Genomic DNA, 19,455 nt, shown 5'->3' on the forward strand with positions numbered 1-19,455 from the left:
GTGCTTGTTTACTCATCTTATTCATCAATTGATTGATCGGTTAAAACCCAACAAAGTGGTATCAGAGAGTCCAGGTACGCCGGAGTTCACCCAACAGAGGTGAACAGAGGAGAAATTCTATTTTCTCCCAGTTTTTGAAGTTGCTCCAAAATCCCAAATTGAGCCTTCCATTGTGCAATTTCAGCTCGAGACGATTCCAACGGTGTAAACCAAGCCTCAAACGGACACCAGGGTAAGCCCCACGCGCCGGCGAAGACTTCGGGACGGCGACACGCGCCTGCACGCGTCTTCCTCGCCAGATCTGGCGAGATCCGACCCGCGTGCCCGACCCGTAACCCGGCACAGTGAACCGCGACCCGGATCCACGACCGCGACCCGGATCCGTGCTCGAGATCCGACCCGCTCCAACCCTCTCCCAGACGCCGCGTCAGCGTCCACGTCAGCGGCCGCGTCAACGCCCAGTCAGCAACCGGTTCAAACGCCACGTCCAGACCCGTTTGACCCAATTTTGACCAAAGTTTGACCAGGCCTTTCAAGGCCATTTCAGGTCCGTTTTTCGAACAACTTAAGTCATTTCCAGGTGTTTTTGACCGTTCCGGACGCAACCGTATATTCGGTTTCTTGAAGATTCTGCCCCAATTTTTCTGTACAAGCAAGTTAGTGCTTAAATCAATGGAGGAATCAGACTCGGGTACTATGATCAAGCTCACAGCCTCCAATTACACTCTGTGGAGGTCTCGGATGGAGGATCTCCTTAATTGTAAGGATCTGGCAGACCCTTTGGATATAAAGGTATGAACCAGATTCCATCAAAGATGACGATTGGAGAAGAATGAATAGAAAGACCATTGGTCAAATCAGACAATGGATTTGACCACAAGGTATATCATCATGTCGCACAAGAGACTGATGCTTATAGCCTTTGGGAGAGCTGGAAAACATTGTACCAGGCCAAGGACTGCCCGCAACAAGCCATGTTAATGAGACGGCTTGTTAATCTGAAGTTAAAAGGCGGGACCTCTATAGCTGAACATACTAGTGAGTTCCAAAATTTAGTAAATCAGCTTTCATCAGTAAAGATGGATCTTGGCGATGAAGCAGAAGCATTGTTGCTTCTTAGCTCCTTACCAGATAGCTGGGAGACATTGGTCATCACTCTCAGCAATTCAGCTCCTGACGGCAAACTTACCATGGCGATGGTAAAAGATGCTTTATTCAACGAAGAAGCCAGGAGAAAAGAAACAGGTGCAGAACAGTCACAGGCCTTTGTTACTGAAAACCAGAGGCCGACCTCAAGAAAGTACCAGTACCAGAAGTCGAGGTAGAGGTAGAGGCAGAAGCAAATCTAGAGGAAGATCCCAGGATCGCAGCAGATTCAATGATGGTAAAAAGTTGGCAGAGAGGGAAAATCTCGTGCTACTATTGTGGCATTGAAGGCCATATGAAGAAAGATTGTCGAAAATTTCGACGGGATCATGGTCAAAGCCACCAGCAACAAAAGAAGGAGGAAGGTGAGAACTCGGTCACCTTAACTCAAGATATATCAGTGTTTCTCCTTGATGAAGATGCATGCTGTCATATGGGAACCACGACACTGAATGGGTGGTAGACACAGCAGCCTTCCTACCATGCCACTCCTCACAAGAATTCTTCACAATGTATAATATGGAGATTTTGGTACAGTAAAGATGGGGAACACTAGTTCTTCTCAGATCGTGGGATCGGAGATGTGCAGATTGTAACCAATATGGTTGCACCATAAACATTAAAGGATGTGCGACATGTCCCAGACCTCGGCTAAACCTTATTTCTGGGGCAGCCCTTGATAAACAGGGCTATGAAGCTTACTTCGGGAAAGGTACTTGGAATTATCAAAAGGTAATTTGACAATAGCACGAGGACGCATTGCTGCACATTGTACAAAACGCAGGTGAAGATTTGTACTGATGCCATCAATTGCAGTGGAGATGAAGCATCACCAAACCTATGGCACAAGAGACTCGGACACGTAGGAGAAAAAGGACTCCTTACACTGGCGAAGAAGGCATTTATAAAAATCACAAAAGGTATTGCCTTAAACCCATGTGATACACTGCTTATTTGGGAAACAGCATAGAGTTTCATTAGTTCCTCTATGAAGAGAAGGTCAAAGCCATTGAGTTTGGTACATTCTGATGTATGCGGAACCCATGGAAGTAGAATCAATCGGCTGGCAATAGGTATTTTGTTACCTTTATTGACGACGCTTCAAAAGAAAGTGTGTGTATATTTTCGGAAAACAAAGAACCAGGTTTTTAAATATTTCAAGGAATTTTATGCTATTGATGTAGAGGCAAACAGGGAAGAAATGGAAGCTGCCTCCGGACAGACAATGGAGGCGAATATACTTCTCAAGCGAGTTCAAAGATACTGTACTGATGTCTTAGGCCATGAAAAGACTGGTCCCACGTACCCCACAACATAATTGTGTAGCTGAGAGAATGAATCGGACCATTATGGAAAGAGTAGAAGCATGCTCAGTATGGCTAAATTACCTAGCCATTCTGGGGGGAACTGTTCGTGCCGCATGTACCTTAATTAACTGATCACCGTCAGCACCACTAACTTTGGAATTCCAGAGAAGAATGGACCAGAAGAAAAATTTCTTACCTCATTAAGAGTGTTTGGGTGCAAAGCTTTTGCATATATATCTAATGAGACAGAGGCAAAAGCTCGACGCGAAGTCCATTCCATGTATCGTATGGCGATGGAGATGGTGACTTCGGGCTACGATTATGGGATCCAGAGAGGACAGGTCATCATCGAGATATGGTTGTGATTATTCATGGACAAAACCCGGGTTTACGATGGGACTTGAACCACAAACTCAACGTACTAACCAACACTAGTGTACGGGCTAACCTGTTCATTGTAACAGATCCCGACACTATCATCATTCCTCCCACAAACATGGAGAATTGCAGGATGATCTTTGGAAACAGATGTCAGAGGGTTGAGGCAGGGGGAGCAACAACCCCTTCACACAAAGTGCAGACAGCGGACAGCAGTCAGATGATGAGTATAGCCTCCCTCCAGAAGACGCTGAGCCAGAAGAGCTTGAAAAGGGGGTATTCGTACATGCCGTGTGAGAAGATATCCAATCAGAATATCTGTTTACTCACTGATGAGGGGAGCCAGAAATGTCCCAGAGTCCAATCGACATACCGACAAGCCAATTGGTAGAGCTAGAAAACAAAGGTGTATTCTTTACTAAGAATCAAACGTTATGACTGGAAGACTTCCCAAAGGGAAGAGACGACACATAATGAACAAATGGTGGTGTTCAAGCTAAGAAAGATGGCAGTGAACATTGTCATGACGACAAAGCAATTTGGTCCGCAAAGTTTCGCGAACAGAAGAAAGGTGTTGACTTTGACGAGATATTTTCGCCCAGTAGTGAAAATGACAACAATTCGAGTCATACTCGATTAGTAGCCAAGATGGAATCTAGAGCTTGAACATGGATGTGAGACAGCTCGTACAGTTGACTTGAAGAGACATCTACAGGAGCAACCAAAGGGATTTGAAGTTCCAGGAAGAACATCAATCTGCAGGTTGAAGAAAGGGCTCCGTCTTAAGCAAGCACCCGAGCCATGTGGTATAGAAAATTTGATTCTTTATGGTGTTCACGGATACAAGAGGACTGCAGCATGATCAGTGTGCATATTTCAGATCTTTTCTGATGGTAATCTTTGTCATCTGACTACTCTATGTTGATGATATGTTTGATCAGTGGTCAGGATACAAGAAAGATCAAACAAGCTAAGAGGAGTTGACAAATCTTTTGATATGCGAAGTGAACTTAGGCCCAGCTCAGCAGATCCTGGCATCAGGATCGTCGCGACAGAAAGTGCCTAGTATGACTTATGGTTATCAACAGGAATAGTATATTGAACGTAATGAAAAAGTTCAACTGGAAGGTGCCAGCCAGTAATACTGCACTGTGCTAATCATTTCAAGCTTAACAGAAGTTGTCTCCCTCTCAAGGAAGAAAGGTCAATAGTCCCCTACTCATCAGCAAGTTGGAAGCTTGTGTACGGCAATGGTAGTGTATCGAACCTGACATTTCCCACGCTGATAGTTGTTGTGAGCAGGTTTTCTTTCCATCCAGGTGAAAGACCATTGATTGCTGTGAAATGGGTTCTCAAGTACTTGAAGGGTAAGTTACTCGGAGAGTTGTGTTGCCTTATGTGCGGGAGCTGAACCATCTGGAGGGTTACACTGATGCAGACATGGCTGGTGATCTTTATGGAAGAAGTCCACATCAGGTTTTTGTGTTCACTTTGCAGGGGGAGCTTAATCATGGCAGGCAACATTGCAAGTGAGTGTGTTGCCTTCTTCCACACACGAAGCATAATCATCATATCGCCAGCAGCCTGAAGCTGGAAGGAAGATGTGATGATGTTAAAGTTTTCTTCACTAGTTTAGTGTTCAAACAGGAAGAATACAAGGTACATTGTGAATAGTGTTCAGAGTGCCTGGACCTTGAGCAAGAATTCAATGTACCATGCCCAGAACAAAGACACATGGACATCGCTATCACTGGATACCGCCGAATGATGGAACAACAACTGTTGAAGTAGTCAAAATTCATACAAAGAAAATCCGCAGATATGTTAACAAAGTGGTACCCTATGAGAGCTCCACTATGTAGGGATAAGCTGATGGAGGTCAATTGAAGATTAACATTATTCTCCCCTATGGGTTGGGGGAAATTGATGTGATCCATCCCTCAACAGAAGGCTGCTGCTCTCCTTCAATATCTCGTCGCCGCGCTGCCGCTGCTCCGTCAACATTGCCGGCTCCACCTGTCTTTCCTGAATGTTGAATTTCCGCCGCCCGTTCGTTTGAATTTTGTTGCTCCACGCTTTTGTGTATATATACATGATTGGTGAGTGTGGTGTTGTAAATCAAGAGTTGCAGTAGTGTGCGAGTGCGATGCAGTACGACCATAAGAGAGAGTTGAGTGATGCGGAGGAATCCTCCTCCTCCTCTCTGTTTATTTTTTCCTCAGCAAATAATAATCCCTCGCTCCCGTGTTACGTAGGCCGGAGTTTGTGCCGCACCCGTAAACTCCTGGTCAATTTGTGTTGTGTGCTTGTTACTCTCTTATTCATCATTGATTGCTCGGTAAAACCACAACAGTATCTTCACGCTTCCGGCCAATTATCGGTCATAGTTTATTTGGCGGGGGGCTGTGGGGGGAACTGGCCTTAAGCGTGGAAAGTGAAGCCAGGAGTTTCCAGTTCACTACTCATCGGATTTGGGATTCTCCCTCTTCTGATCTTCCAAGTACGTATAGGTAAAATTTTTTCGATATTAGTATTTTCATTCCCTTTTCTCTTTGGTCTATAGTTCAAAACAGTATAGTTACACTTTGGTTTGTAGTGTCTCTGTCTTTCTTTATTTTACATTTTATTTTCTGTATTTTTGAAGGGGGCGAGGAAGGGCACACCAATTGGTGTACTGTTTTTGTTGGCACTAAGAAGCAACAGAATCCAAACTATTAAATTTCATGAAACTTAAGACTTGCAAGCCCACTAATTGGGTTAAATACATTTCCATTCTATTCAGATAACAAAAAAAAAAAAGTTCAAAAAAGCTACATCGTAGTGGCATGACATCGTGCTGACGTTGGTCACAGTTGCAAAACCCTTTTTCAAAATTAAAGGAAAGTTAAAAAAAATTAAAGTACATACGCTTTTGGAAAATTGCAGCATTTTCCCCTTGTAAAAAATAATGACATTTTTCCATTCTTTTTCTTCTTTGAGATATGCTCCAAAACCCTAAGTGTTTACAATAAACAGTGCCAATAATCCAATAGTAATGAATTTTTTACGAGTGCACAAAGGAGCTTCATATAATAGTATTTAAATAAAATATAAAACGTGTATCCATTTTCATCCCATAAAACAAATATATCAGGAATATAGTTCTATGAAAAAATAGAAATGTGAGTGTTTATGTTTACATTGGACTTCCATCGGGACTCTAAAACAACTATAATAATCAAAATTAATATGGCACAAAATGGGTCCATGATTGATCAAATTTTTCCCATTTTACATTTGGCTTGTCACCACAAATTTTTAAAAGACGTTTAAAACCTAAGTAATAGAATAAATATCTGCAAAATACTTCAAAAGTGCATTTTACTACTTTCCATATTCTTTTGGTTGAATTGGAAAAGATCATAAAATTTTAAGTTATAAATAGAAAGGAAGTCCCCTTATAAATTTAATACTTTTATTCTTAATGCAGTAATAACATGAAAAACAAAATCTGGACTTTGGGGCAAAAACTTCAAAATTAAGAATATTAGTTATTTTTATTAGGATTATGAAATATGGGGGAACCATATTATACCCCCCCCCCCCCCACCAAAACTTAGGCAAAATAAAATCCCCATTGCTATAGAAAATTGTTAAGTTTTCAAAAATTTTAAAGCTTGTTTTAAAGATAAAATATTTTTGTGACATCATTGACTTTCTGAGTTTAAAAACCTACATTGCCCGAATTTAGAAGCTAATTATATCAAATCAAAAATTCTAGGCATTTCTAAAACAAATTCACAATAGAAAACTGCCACACATAAAAGCTTATACAAATCATTCAAAAATTTTAAAAGGCAAAGTCATATGGATCAAGTGTCAGATATCTTCTTTCAATTTCAAAGTCATTAGAAACATATTTTCTGGGGTACTTGCCATATAAATGGAATCTAGGGATTATCCAAAGTTAGGCCAAGGAAAAAAATGAAAAAAAAAAAAAAAAAAAAAAAAAAAAAAAAAAAAAAAAAAAAAAAAAAAAAAAAAAAAAAAAAAAAAAAAAAAAAAAAAAAAAAAAAAAAAAAAAAAAAAAAAAAAAAAAAAAAAAAAAGTAATAGAAAGTTTGTTTTTAGGTTTACATATCCAGCAAAAACATGTCTAAAATTTGGAATGCATGTATTTGACATTAAAAACTTTAAACCTTCAACAAAATAACAAACACTTCCAACCCAAAAAATTGGCCATACCCTAACCACCAAAGCAGGGGCAAGAAGTCCAAAGAAAAGGTTATATCACAGGAGTCAAAATTGGGCCTCTTTTGAATTTTCTTTTCCTTCCTTAAAATTTCAACAAATTTTCAGCAGCGAATACGGTCAATATAAATAGAAACATTTTTTCCCAAAACCTGCACTCACAAATTTTTTTTGCATTTATAAAGATGTCATTTAGGATTTAAGACAAAGAAATTAAACTTAAAGTATTTACCAGTTAGCAATTATACACCATCACTTGCATCAGCCCATGATGGTGGAAGTGTTCGAATCAGGCATGCGGGTCCTAATGGTCCACTTTACCAGCAATGCAGATTCACAAGAGAATGATCAAATCAAAAAACCAGGCAAGTCAAGAATGGAATGTTAAATCATCTATTTAAACTGAAGTTTGAACTTTATGGACATAATATATATTTTCCCATACAAGGGACAAAGATCGATCTAATTATTACAGACAGATAGCTTATTCCCAAGTTTGTTTAAAAACACACACATAGGGAAAAAGGATTTAAAAAATGAGAGAACTCAATAACCTTCGAAGAAAAACAAACTTGATTGCTCTTCTCTTGTCAATATCATCAAAGGGAAGTGGGAATTGAGTAAAACTATTCTATTCTAAACTTGTTTAAAAAAAAAAAAAAGCTGTGGTACGGGGATTTTGACAATACTCTAGAATTGGGTTTCTTTTTTCTTTAGATAGATTCATGGGAATTTTGAAAAATGCTGTGAGCTAGGGAAATTATGTTTCCAGGTGGAGTCATATTGCAAGGTATATGAGAAAATTTTCCACTCTGGCAGATCCAGCATGGTTTATCTTCACGTTTCCCTGCCAATTATCTGCATGATTGTATTGGGTGGGGGGCTGGTTGGGGAACACTGCGTCTTAAGCTTGGAAGTGATTCCAAGGGGTTTTCCAGTTCACTAACTCATCGTAATAAAGTTTGGGGACTTTCCCTCTTGTCTCCAAACGCTAGGTAAATTTATTCCTAATTTTATATTTCATTTCCCTTTTCTCTTGTTCTATAGTTCAAAAACATTATATTAGTTTACACTTGGTTTGTAGTTGTCTCTTTCTTTCATTTATTTATTTTATTTTTGTATATTTTTTAAGGGGGGGAGGAGGAAGTCACACAATTGTGTATTCTGTTTGTTGCAGGCTAGAAGCAAAAACGAGAATCAAAAACTATATTAAATTTCAGTGAAAACTTAAGACTTGCAAATCCCCACTAATTTTGTGTTCTAACTTCGAGGAGCTCTTTTTGGTAGACCAGGAAACAAAAAATTTTAGACAAACTCTTTATTTGCTTAAAGATGTTATGAAATAAATGATTAGAATTAAGACCCAAAAAACTGTGTTTGGTTTTCTTGGGGCTCCAACGCCAAGTGTTCAATTGAATTAATGAAGAGGTTTCTAATTTCTTACTTTGTTCCAAGACTGAAACAAGAGGAAAAAAAAATTATTAAGAATGCTTTGAAACCCATTTGGGTCTGGAAATGCTTTGTGGTTAGAACCTTGACATTTGTATTTATTTTCTATCCATATTCTCAGCTGCAAGAGGAGAGCAGCCATTGATATGGAAAATAGAGTTGGTTGTCGAAAACAAAAATTTTTTTGTTTGATTGGTCTTTTCCTAATGTTCCCTTATTTGCTCTGTAGATATTTTGCATTGTTCCTGAAGACCAAAAAAAAAAAAGGATCACAAAGTACCGTTTAACTAGTAAGAAACATTCTACCCCACCACAGTAATTGGATTATGCTGTGTTAGTTATTGGCCATCATAAAATTGTAGTTCAAGGGGTCTATTCTAGGGACATCTTGATCCTGCAAAGAAGTGGAAATCAGGCTTACATAGTTGTGGCTTGCTGCGTTGGGTGTAAATTGCTCAAATGTTTTAGAAAGGCAATCAACTTAGGGTGGTTTTGAGGGGAGGGGAAATCTGGGAAGTCGGGCCAAGCCATACGATGGATTCCAAAACAACCATGTAAGGCAGGGCCATAGACTTCTGTCTGGCTGTTTAGATCGACAATTAAAAATTCTGTATTGTCGTTGATTTTGGTGTTTTAATTTCTCATGCGATTTCTTTCAGATGTAAGGTTAATATATTTCAGATCTCTCCACAAACCCCCCCCCCCCCCCTCTCTCCCACGGGTTCCTCTTTCTTGCTTCTATACAATGGCTTCACTTCAGATGTATTTATTTATTATACATGAGGAATGTTTGTATTTTTTTTTCTCTTTTAAAAGTTTTTCAAAAAATTGTGTTGTCTAGTTGTTTCTCAAAACAATTCCAATCTTTGTTGCCCGCGTTTGTTTCCTTGGTTTTTTCGACATTCCAGCAATATGAGAACTATGTGTGGCCTGTTGTCCCCTTAGCGCCATCACCCTACAAAACTCCAACCTGCTTCATGTTTTGGATAATATAACTTTATTTGATTTCACTTTCAAACCATTCTATTTTTAAAGTTTTACCAAACAAGTCATATAAAAGATGAAATCATTAATGTTGATGAGTTTATAGGCAATCTCAACATGAGTTAGAATACTAAAAAATGCACACATTGCCCAATATTAAGTGAGAGAAGAGAAGCAGAAGAATTTTCTACAAGATTTGGTCCAGGTTTTGTTTAAAGGTCGGAATTAAGTGATAACCATTTTAAAGAGGGGATGATAAGCATTTCTTATGGTCAACGACTCCGATGAAGTAGTTAAAATAAAACAAAATTATTATGCCCTAAAGACAAAATACCTTTACATACCTTCTTAATGAGATGGAGGCACCCGCAATCATTCTGGGGGGGGGGAAACGGGATAGTGCATTTCATTTGTTCAATCGGCACTCTTCTACCTTAGCCTCCCTGACAGTTAGCTTTGAAAATAGCTATCAAAGGAACCAATTCTTAAATCGGTCCCATGTCATGGCTATCGGAGTTCCACCCTCTTACTGCTCCAATAGTCCACCGCAGTCCAACCCACCTATACAAGCCTCTCCCTTGTCCGTCTATAAGGTGGCAAAAAAAAGGACCCCTTATGTTCCCAGTTAAACTGCAACACAGCCAAGACCTTTTCTCAGTCTTTCTGCCTATCAAGTTCTCAGCGGCGCAAGATCACAACTCCACCTGAGAACGACGGAGGGTTCATCTTCAAGAAAACTTTCTCGATTTTCTAGTGGCACATGGCCTGCAGAGGAAACATTCTGCTCCCTTGAAGCTACTAGCGATTCTCAGTTCAAACCTGCTGAAGCCCACGGGGGCTAACGTAACTAAAACCGCGTCAGAGTCGGTCCCATGCAGCCCCTGCCTGATGGTCTTGCTCCATCACTGCCAAACTCGCAATGGGCACTACTCCTTCCTGGGATCCATCCTAGAGAAAACAACAAAACCCACAACTTAAAAAAAATTTCTAATCGTTATAATATACCACCTATCCTCACCTTTTCCTCAAACCATTTATAACTCATTTCTAATCCCCACTCCTACATTCTAGGAACACAATGAGGGAGCAACCAACAAATCTTGCTATGATTTTCTGAAATCGTCACCCAGAAAATAACAAAAACTTACCACGGGAAGGTCCTAATCCTCTAGACTGATAAGAATAGAACAAAAAATCTCAAATCATTTCCTTAAACTCTGGTTATTGTTTCGTGCCCCTCTAAGGCCTACAGAACCTAGCAACTTAAGCTCTGTGATACCAAAAAAATGTGGACCGACCTGGCTAATTTCCACATTTTTTTTTCAATAAAAATACAAAAATCAAAAATCTCAACTTAGCAGATCATAATCCACTAGGACCTTGTGAGTTACCAGGGGATACAACAGAAAAATTTTTATAACGAATCCTAAGTAGTAAGAAAAAACATACAATTACAATATTATAACAATACGAAAAACAAACCATCACATTACCATAAATACCAAGGAGTCCTAATATCCACGTATTTCAGTATATTAACATCCCCAGAAAATAAAGAGAAATTAAGGATCTAGGGACACTTCCCACAAATACAAACTGCCCTACTAAAAACTTTACCCCTTTCAAAAGAGCGCAGATAAAAACAGGGGCACTTAGATCAGGCGGGGCTTTTCTCGCTCTCATATCAGGGGCTCTTGAAAAAAGTTTATAAAATTTGGTGGGTGAGGACCCCTTCTCAGTAAGGGAAAATAAAAACTAATACAAGTGTTGTGGCAAAATGAGTATTCCATGGTTATACATATACCATACAGAACATATTCAAATAAAAAACTATTATGTCAAATATGGGAAAAACTAGATCATCAAAACATGGCAAAAACATTACTGCATTCATTAAATATATTTCATCTATAGATAATAATACAAAAAAAACATTTCTTGGTAGGTTTTAGCTTGGCTGTATGTCATGTATTACCCCCACATGAATGGGTGTGTTTTTGTGGTGGCCTAAAGGGCGGGACCTGAGAATGGTTGGTTGACCACTGTTATGTCAGTCCAAAAAGTAAAGATTGTAAGTCTGATGGGCCTACCTAAACCTGGTCGACACTAAAAGGCGGATCACACACTTCTTAAAACCACTATCGGGACCAATCCAAATCTTCACACCACTCCGTTTTTATAAAAAGCAGCGTTAACACAATATCATGATCACGAAGACCATGGAACACATAGTAAATGATACTGTGCAAGTGCTAAGCCAGGACCAAAGCCAACCAGGTTTGATAATCTATTATAACATAGGAACTGAAATGTGAGACAGGGATAATCTCATATCCATTAAATTATCAAATCATTCATTATCATTTTGCATATATTAACGTTATATCATGAAAATTCAGCGGGGGCCATATGTCGGGTATTATTACACATTATACCATAGCTCGGCCTGTACGCCAGTTCTTTTTTATTTCTCTTTCTCTGTTGCAAATCATTATCATAACACAGGCCTTATGCTAGGCTAAAGGAAAATCACCAATCCAAGGCTTAGACCGTACGCCGAGCAAATAATAGGACATAGCTCAGCCCCTAATACGCTGGCAAATCAAATCCATAGCTGGGCCCGTTATACACCAGCAAATCATACACATAATCTCAGCCCGTTACGCTCTGGGAAAATCACAACAATTTATAGGCTCGGCACGTATGCGAAATAAATCCTACAATTAGCTTGGAACCGTTTTTTTGCCGACAAATACTCAAAAATCTCGGCCCCATACTCGTTTTTCCATTATAAAAAATCCGCTATCATAACAACATTTCTTAGAAAAAACAGTATTTTTCATAAACAATTTCTACTCAGGGCCCACACAACAGGGTTTTTCCCATATTCAAAACATACCATCATTTTCAATAGTGGGTTTTTCAAAATATAAAATCATATATATAGACTATTTACTTTCCTAAAATCAAAATGTTATTAATAACATATATTTTTCTTTTAAAAGAACTAGCTTAGTTTATTTTTTTCCCCTTTACCTGATTTCTGAAAAAAGCTCCTAAAGGAAAAATTTTATCCTGCACCAACAGGGGTTTCCCAAACTCCAACACCCTTGAAAAAAATGAAAAACTTCAAGTACTAAAATTTATATTTCAACGTGTTAATATTCACTTCCTACAAAACTATCAAATAACCCAAATAACTGAGTTAAGAAATCATGACCCTACTCTCGGATTTGGGGATGGTTTTCACCTCAGGGCCCCCCACCGATTGATCCGCTCCGGCAGATTTACAAAGAAACTTTCCCCAGAGCATTGTTGGTGTTTTCACAGATCCTCAAAACAGTGAAAATTCCAGCTCGAAAAAGCGATAAGAGGGGAGAGAGAAGGTGGGAAGAAAACCCTTAGGATGAGGAAAAGACGAGGTTTTCTGTCCTTTTTTATCAAAAGATCTTCCATCAAAAATCTGAGTTTAGTTTCACTATTTATAGGGCTTTTAGGCTTGTTGGACGAAGCCACGTCATCTCGTTCAACGAGTCCTTTAATTAATTTTGTCCAACCGAAAAACATTATCCTCAGTCGACAAACAATTCAGGACTGCCCCAAAAAAACCTCTCTCGTTATTTCTTATGTCGCCGAATCTTGGCCTTGAGTCGACGAGGGTTCCTCTTATACCCTCGTTGACGAACCCCCTGTGTTTCATTTGACGGAGGCCCCCCCCCCCCTTCCCCCCCTATAATTTCTTCGGTTTAATCCTTTTCCAAGTGCATGTAGTCGACGAAGCTTTGCGTTCGTAGAACAAGTCAATTGCCTTCTTCTATTTCCGATTTCCATTCCCCTTTCTTTTTATTATTTAAATATCATTATTCTTCGGGTCGTTACATTTTCACTCATGAAAATGATGAAAATGAAGAAATAAGAACACGACTAACGTTTTGAATAAAATAATGAACTAAATAATTTGCTTGACTTACATGTTTCCTCTACACACCCAGGCACCACTCGATGGCCTCTAATGTGTTCTTTGATAAAGATTCGGCCTTGACTCTAGGTCGCCGGTGATGGGATCACACTACATTATTATATAAAAGTTCTTTAATATTAATTCAGCAGTGTCAATATAAAAAACACTTGTCAAGTAATGATCAGATAGTCTCGTAGCAATTACCTTTCGATGATTGACGAATAATTTCGAGCCACCGCAATGCGTCATATGTAGTTTTATGTGATTCGCAGCATTTTTTTCACAGATAGCCTACAAAATAGATGTAATGACTTTTTATTATTCACATAAATATGAAAAATTAGTTATTGTAATTAATAGAAACACATCACCTGATAGTTAGGGTCGCAAAAATGGCGACACACCACCCGCCAATCCTCTAGGGAGATCTTATCGTATGCGTGCTCTTCTGCCTCATCTCCCATCTCCCTAAAATGGTTGCGTATTTTGCTGCGATAGGTCTTAAACCGAGAGCACAACTGCATGTTCACTACCTTTTTGACATGGTCTGTGGTGAAAATGTCCATATCAAACTCTTCCTACATATGAAATATATATTGAATGTTAGACAATCTTTTGGGTAATATATTAAAAGTGAAAGAAATGTTTTAGGGTTACTTACCAAGATGCGCCCATATAGAACCAAGCGTTGAGCCTCCGGCACCTATGGCCAGGTGAAGCAGGTGACTGGAGCATATTGGCGACATATAATGCCAAGCTCCTGTGACCAAGCTGTGCACCAATTGTCAAGCTGGGCCGTAAAGCCTGGAGGAATGTTGATATGGATCCGCCACCTAGTCCTCTCCAAGTGCTTCTTTAGTGCAACGTTCTTCGCTGCACCATGGTTTAAACTCGTTGTCTGCGTCATAGAGGTTGATGCTGAAAGAAGAGTTAAAGAACAACAAGATAATCATACACGTGAAATGATAGTAAATATATTATTCTAAATCAAATACTCGTAACCTTACTAACGCTACTCATTATGGTCGGCAACTCACCTTAGGCTTGATCCCCAACTGATGGATCCATGTCGGGCTGGGGTCCTGAGGGCTTAGATGGTGCCACATCAACACTGACGTGCTCAGTTGCTCTCGAGGATGACCCATCATACTCGTGGGATGATGTTGTGGATAGCCTAGACTAAAGTAAGTGATGACGACCTCCTGGTGCCATGTCTACAAAATAATTCACAAGTAAATATAAGAAGATTGGATATTAGATGGATGCATAGTAAATATATTTTCACTTATTTTCATATGTCAAATACATGGTGACAACATAACATGCTTACCCCCTTATACGTCCTCAATATCAATATCATCCTCACTTTCTAGAGTGTCTTCCTCTTCACTGTAGCACTCAACCATAGTTTCATCTTCTTCGTCAATTTCATCACTGTCGATGAAGTCAACGTGTACAGAGGGTTCAATTCTAATGTCAGCAGTTCCTACATGTTTTGTCGTGGTACCAACTATATTTAATGGTATAGGATCGGCTCCTTCCTCAACAACATTGATAGCAGAGTACGTTGCTACACTAATAGATGGTTGATCTTCCTGGAAAGCATCATTGCTGACACTCTTCTCCCTATCTACAACTTCTGTAATATCATACAAACTTCGAGGAGGAATTTTTTGGGCCACATGCCATTCACCCTTTAATTTTGTGTCCTTAAGGTATAACACTTGTTCTGCCTGCGTCGCAAGCACAAAAAGGTCATTTTGATACCATGTTTTACTAAAATTGACACTAGTAAAGTAGGCATCCAAATTTATCCCACTCTTTTTATTGCTAATGTCCCACCAAGTACACTTGAAGATGTAGACAAGTTTGTTAGCTCCATGGTAAAGCTCTAAAATGTCATCCAACACACCAAAGTAGTCAATTTCCTCATCTCCTTCTGTACCTAGCACCGCAACTCCACAATTTTGGGTTCTTCTATGCAGTTTGAGGGACTTTGTATGAAATCGTAAGCCGTTGACAACGCAACTGTTGTAGTAGTTAACTCGTTGATCAGGCCACATGTCAACACGTACAAATCTTTACTTGCTGTTGGTTCTTTATTATAATACATGACTTTCATCTATTAATTACAAAGGACTTTCGATGAGTAAACCGTCAATATTGAAAGTGTACATTATAGCGAACTCGGGCAATAGTTGTTACTTACCAGCACCCAAACCAATTGACAAATTCCTTCTTATGTCTTTTGTCAACATTCCTTTCATTTTGAGCCAAAAGTTCAGCTTTATGTTCGCTATATGCAACAATAGTACATGTTAATGTCAACTAAGTATATATGCATATGTAAACACAATGCAAAGTAAGGAGTTTTGAACCACGTACTCAATATATGGAATAATTTCATCACAATTATTGAGGACGTAAAAAAGTGCCTTTCGTAGGTCGTTCATATCAATGAAATCATAAACTCGTGCACCGAATGGCCGAACATTTCCTCAAAATATAAAGCTCCTCGGTTCTTCATCTTCAACATTAATAGCATGAACACATTTCGCTCCTCACGAATGAACCTTGTTTCAATATCATGTAGATACATTGAACAAAATGTAAAACAGTCACTGTCAATGTATGCCTCAATGATTGAACCTTCCAATCGTGCCTTATTACGCACATACCCCTTCAAAGTGGATAAAAACCTGTGCATTTTACATAGCATTAGTGACTTGTACACAAAAAAAAAAAAAGCAAGGAAATCATGTGAACATTGTAGGACTTTATAATTTACCTCTCAATAGGATACATCCAACGATATTGGACCGGTCCTCCAATTATGGCCTCCATTGGTAAATGGACGGCTAGGTGGACCATCACATCGAAGAATACTGGCGAAAATATTTTCTCTAGCTTGCATAGTATGATCACAATGTCCTCTGCTAACCATTCAAGTACGTTTATGCTCAATTTCTTAGAGCACAACTGTTAAAAGAAAATCCCCAATTCAATCAGCACCGAGCGAACATCTTCGGTCAAGTGTCAATGAAGGAAAACAGGCAAAACCCTTTACAAAAAAGGACGTGACAGTCATGACTTTTCATTCCAAACATCTTCCCTTCCTTCGTGCTCATGCATCAAGATATGTTCGATGCATATCCATCAGGGAACTTCACTAATTTCAACCATTCGAAGAAATTATTCTTCTCATCTTTCAAAAATGTGTAACAAGCTGATGGCATCAGAAGTTTTTCCCCATCACGATTCATATGCAACTCGGGCCATATTCCCATATCTTCTATATCCCGACGAGCATTTGCATTGTACTTTGTCTTCCAATTTATATCCAGCAATGTACAAATGAAATTCTCACAAATGTTCTTCTCAATATGCATGACATCCAAGTTGTGGCGTAGTGGAAGATCTTTCCAGTATGACAACTCAAAGAAGATGCTTCTCTTTGTCCAATTTAACTCCCACTCAGCACGTTTCCTTTTTCTACTACTACATGATTTCCTAAATTTCATATATCTGATCAACCTGAGCTGGTTTAATATCTCTTCCCCACTTAGTCAATTTGGTTGCAACCTTTGTTCAAGTTTTCCATTAAAGTTTCTGACACCACGAGTCCTCCAAGGATGTCCAGGTCGTAAAAAACGACGATGACACATAAAACATAACTTGCGTCCATGCTTTAAGGATAAGGACCCATCATCCTTATTACACACTGGGTGTGCTAAGTAACCTTTTGTGCTCCAGCCCGAAAGATTGCCGTAGGCGGGGAAATCATTAATTGTCCACAACAGTACAACATGCATCCGAAATGTTGTCTCGGTTTCCACATCAAATGTCTCCACTCCTTTTTCCTATAGTTCTTTCAACTCATCAATTAATAGCCTCAAGTAAACATCAATATCATTACCAGGTGCTCTCGGTCCAAGAATAAAAAGAGAGATGTAGATGAAGGGTTCTTTCATACATCGCCATGGCAGCAGATTGTATTGCATCATCATAATTGGCCACATGCTATACGAGTTGTTCATAATACCTAAAGGATTGAACCCATCTGAAACAAGATCAAGTCAGATGTTGCGAGGATCACTAGCAAACCATGGGTGCATTTTATCAAACTCTGCCCAAGCTTTCGAGTCCGCTGGATGGCTAAGGGTGTTTTCCTCTTGAAGATGTTTCGCTTTATGCCATCTCCTCATATCTGCAGCAGTTTTTCTACACATGTACAATCGTTGCAATCATGGTATTAATGGACAATATCGTAAAAAAATTTGGGGGATCTTTTTACCATTCTTCTCATTAGTTGTATACCTCGATTCACCATATTCTAGACACTCATTCGCACTTTCATGTTCACCATAAAAGTGCACAATCATACCTACACACATGTATTGTAGTGTAACCGAGACCCAATTCACACATGTATGCCTTTGCTTCATAAAAGGACTTTGGAAGTGTTTCACCATCAAGCAGTGGTGCCTTAATGAGGCTTAAATGCATGTTGAATGCGCTCTGAGATAACTCGTGCATTGTTTTTGTATGAAGCAACTTTATCAGGAACTATAATTTTGAGAACTTTGTATAGTTTGGATATAGGGGCACTCGTGCATCCCTCACGAGATTAGAAAATGGTTTACCAAGTCGATTTAACGTACTAAGATCGCAAGTTAGGTACCTACTGAAGTAGATTCATCACCAGTATGCGACACACTAACGTCTTCTGTTTCCACTGCAATCCTCCTTTATAAGTCACCTAACATTTTGATTAACCTTTTCGAATGTGTATCACCACCTACTACATTTGCCCCCTTATCTTCATCATCATCATCATCATCGCTCTGAACTGCGTAATCTTCACCATGCAACACCCATGTTGTGTACCTTCTCTCCATTCCAAAGTCTAATAAATGTGTAAGAACCAAATCAATGTGTTTGAATGTTATATTTTGGCATTTCTTGCAAAAACACCTTATTTTACTAGCACCGTCAGCACAAGGATGCGCGAACTCTATGAAATCATGTACCCCTTTCACGTATTCTAGCAAAAACCTACCCCAAGCGTTCATCCAACTCTTATCCATGTTCATTAATTCCCTATAACATGTTCAAGTAAATGGTGTTGATTACATTGTCATAATGTTTATGACGCATGTATTGTGAATCCTATAATCAACCACCTTCCGTCTAAAGGGTACGAATCCTATCCCATTCAGGAATGTTGCAATTATATTGTGATCAATCGCTCAAATTCCTTCGTCGTAGTCATTATAAATTTCAGCAGCAACTCCCCATGGCTCTCCAAGTACACGAGATGGGAGAAGTGCACATCACCTGCTAGTTTTTCATCACAAACAAATTGCCACCACACCCCACTATGCACCAAGAGAACACAAGTAGAGATGCGATCGAAATATATAATGACAATGACCAAAGCGTGAACAATGACAGCAATGTAAATACAACTTCTTAAATTGTCCACATTGGACAATTCAATAATGATTGAAATACAAACATCACTAATCGTAAATGAAACAAATAATCAACATGTTCAATTGATTATTAGTCTACATAATATGACTAATAATCAATTGAATTTTAACAATTGATTTGTCCCACATGTACAATGAGGCATTAATGTATAGTAATCATTCTTGAATGGGTCTAAGTTTCAATGCACACATGAAATGACAATAATTAATTTTGCATAAGGAGCCCGTAATAAGTAGGCAAGGCATAAGCCTTATGGCATTAAGGTGTAAACATTTTGAGAATTTCAATTTTTTGAATTAAAATACATAAATAAATTACTTGTACTTTAAAAATAAGGAAAAAACAACATAATTATAAATGCAATGTAAAAAATAAATATACTCTTTAAACTATTTTTTAGTCATTCAAAAGACTAACTTAAATTCATTAAGTAAATCAAGCCAAGAGAAAGTTATAAAATTGCAAAGTTCATATTACTTTCAAGATTTATGATACAACTCCCAAT

Source organism: Malania oleifera, chromosome 13 (assembly GCF_029873635.1).
Source record: "Malania oleifera isolate guangnan ecotype guangnan chromosome 13, ASM2987363v1, whole genome shotgun sequence".
NCBI lineage: Eukaryota > Viridiplantae > Streptophyta > Magnoliopsida > Santalales > Ximeniaceae > Malania > Malania oleifera.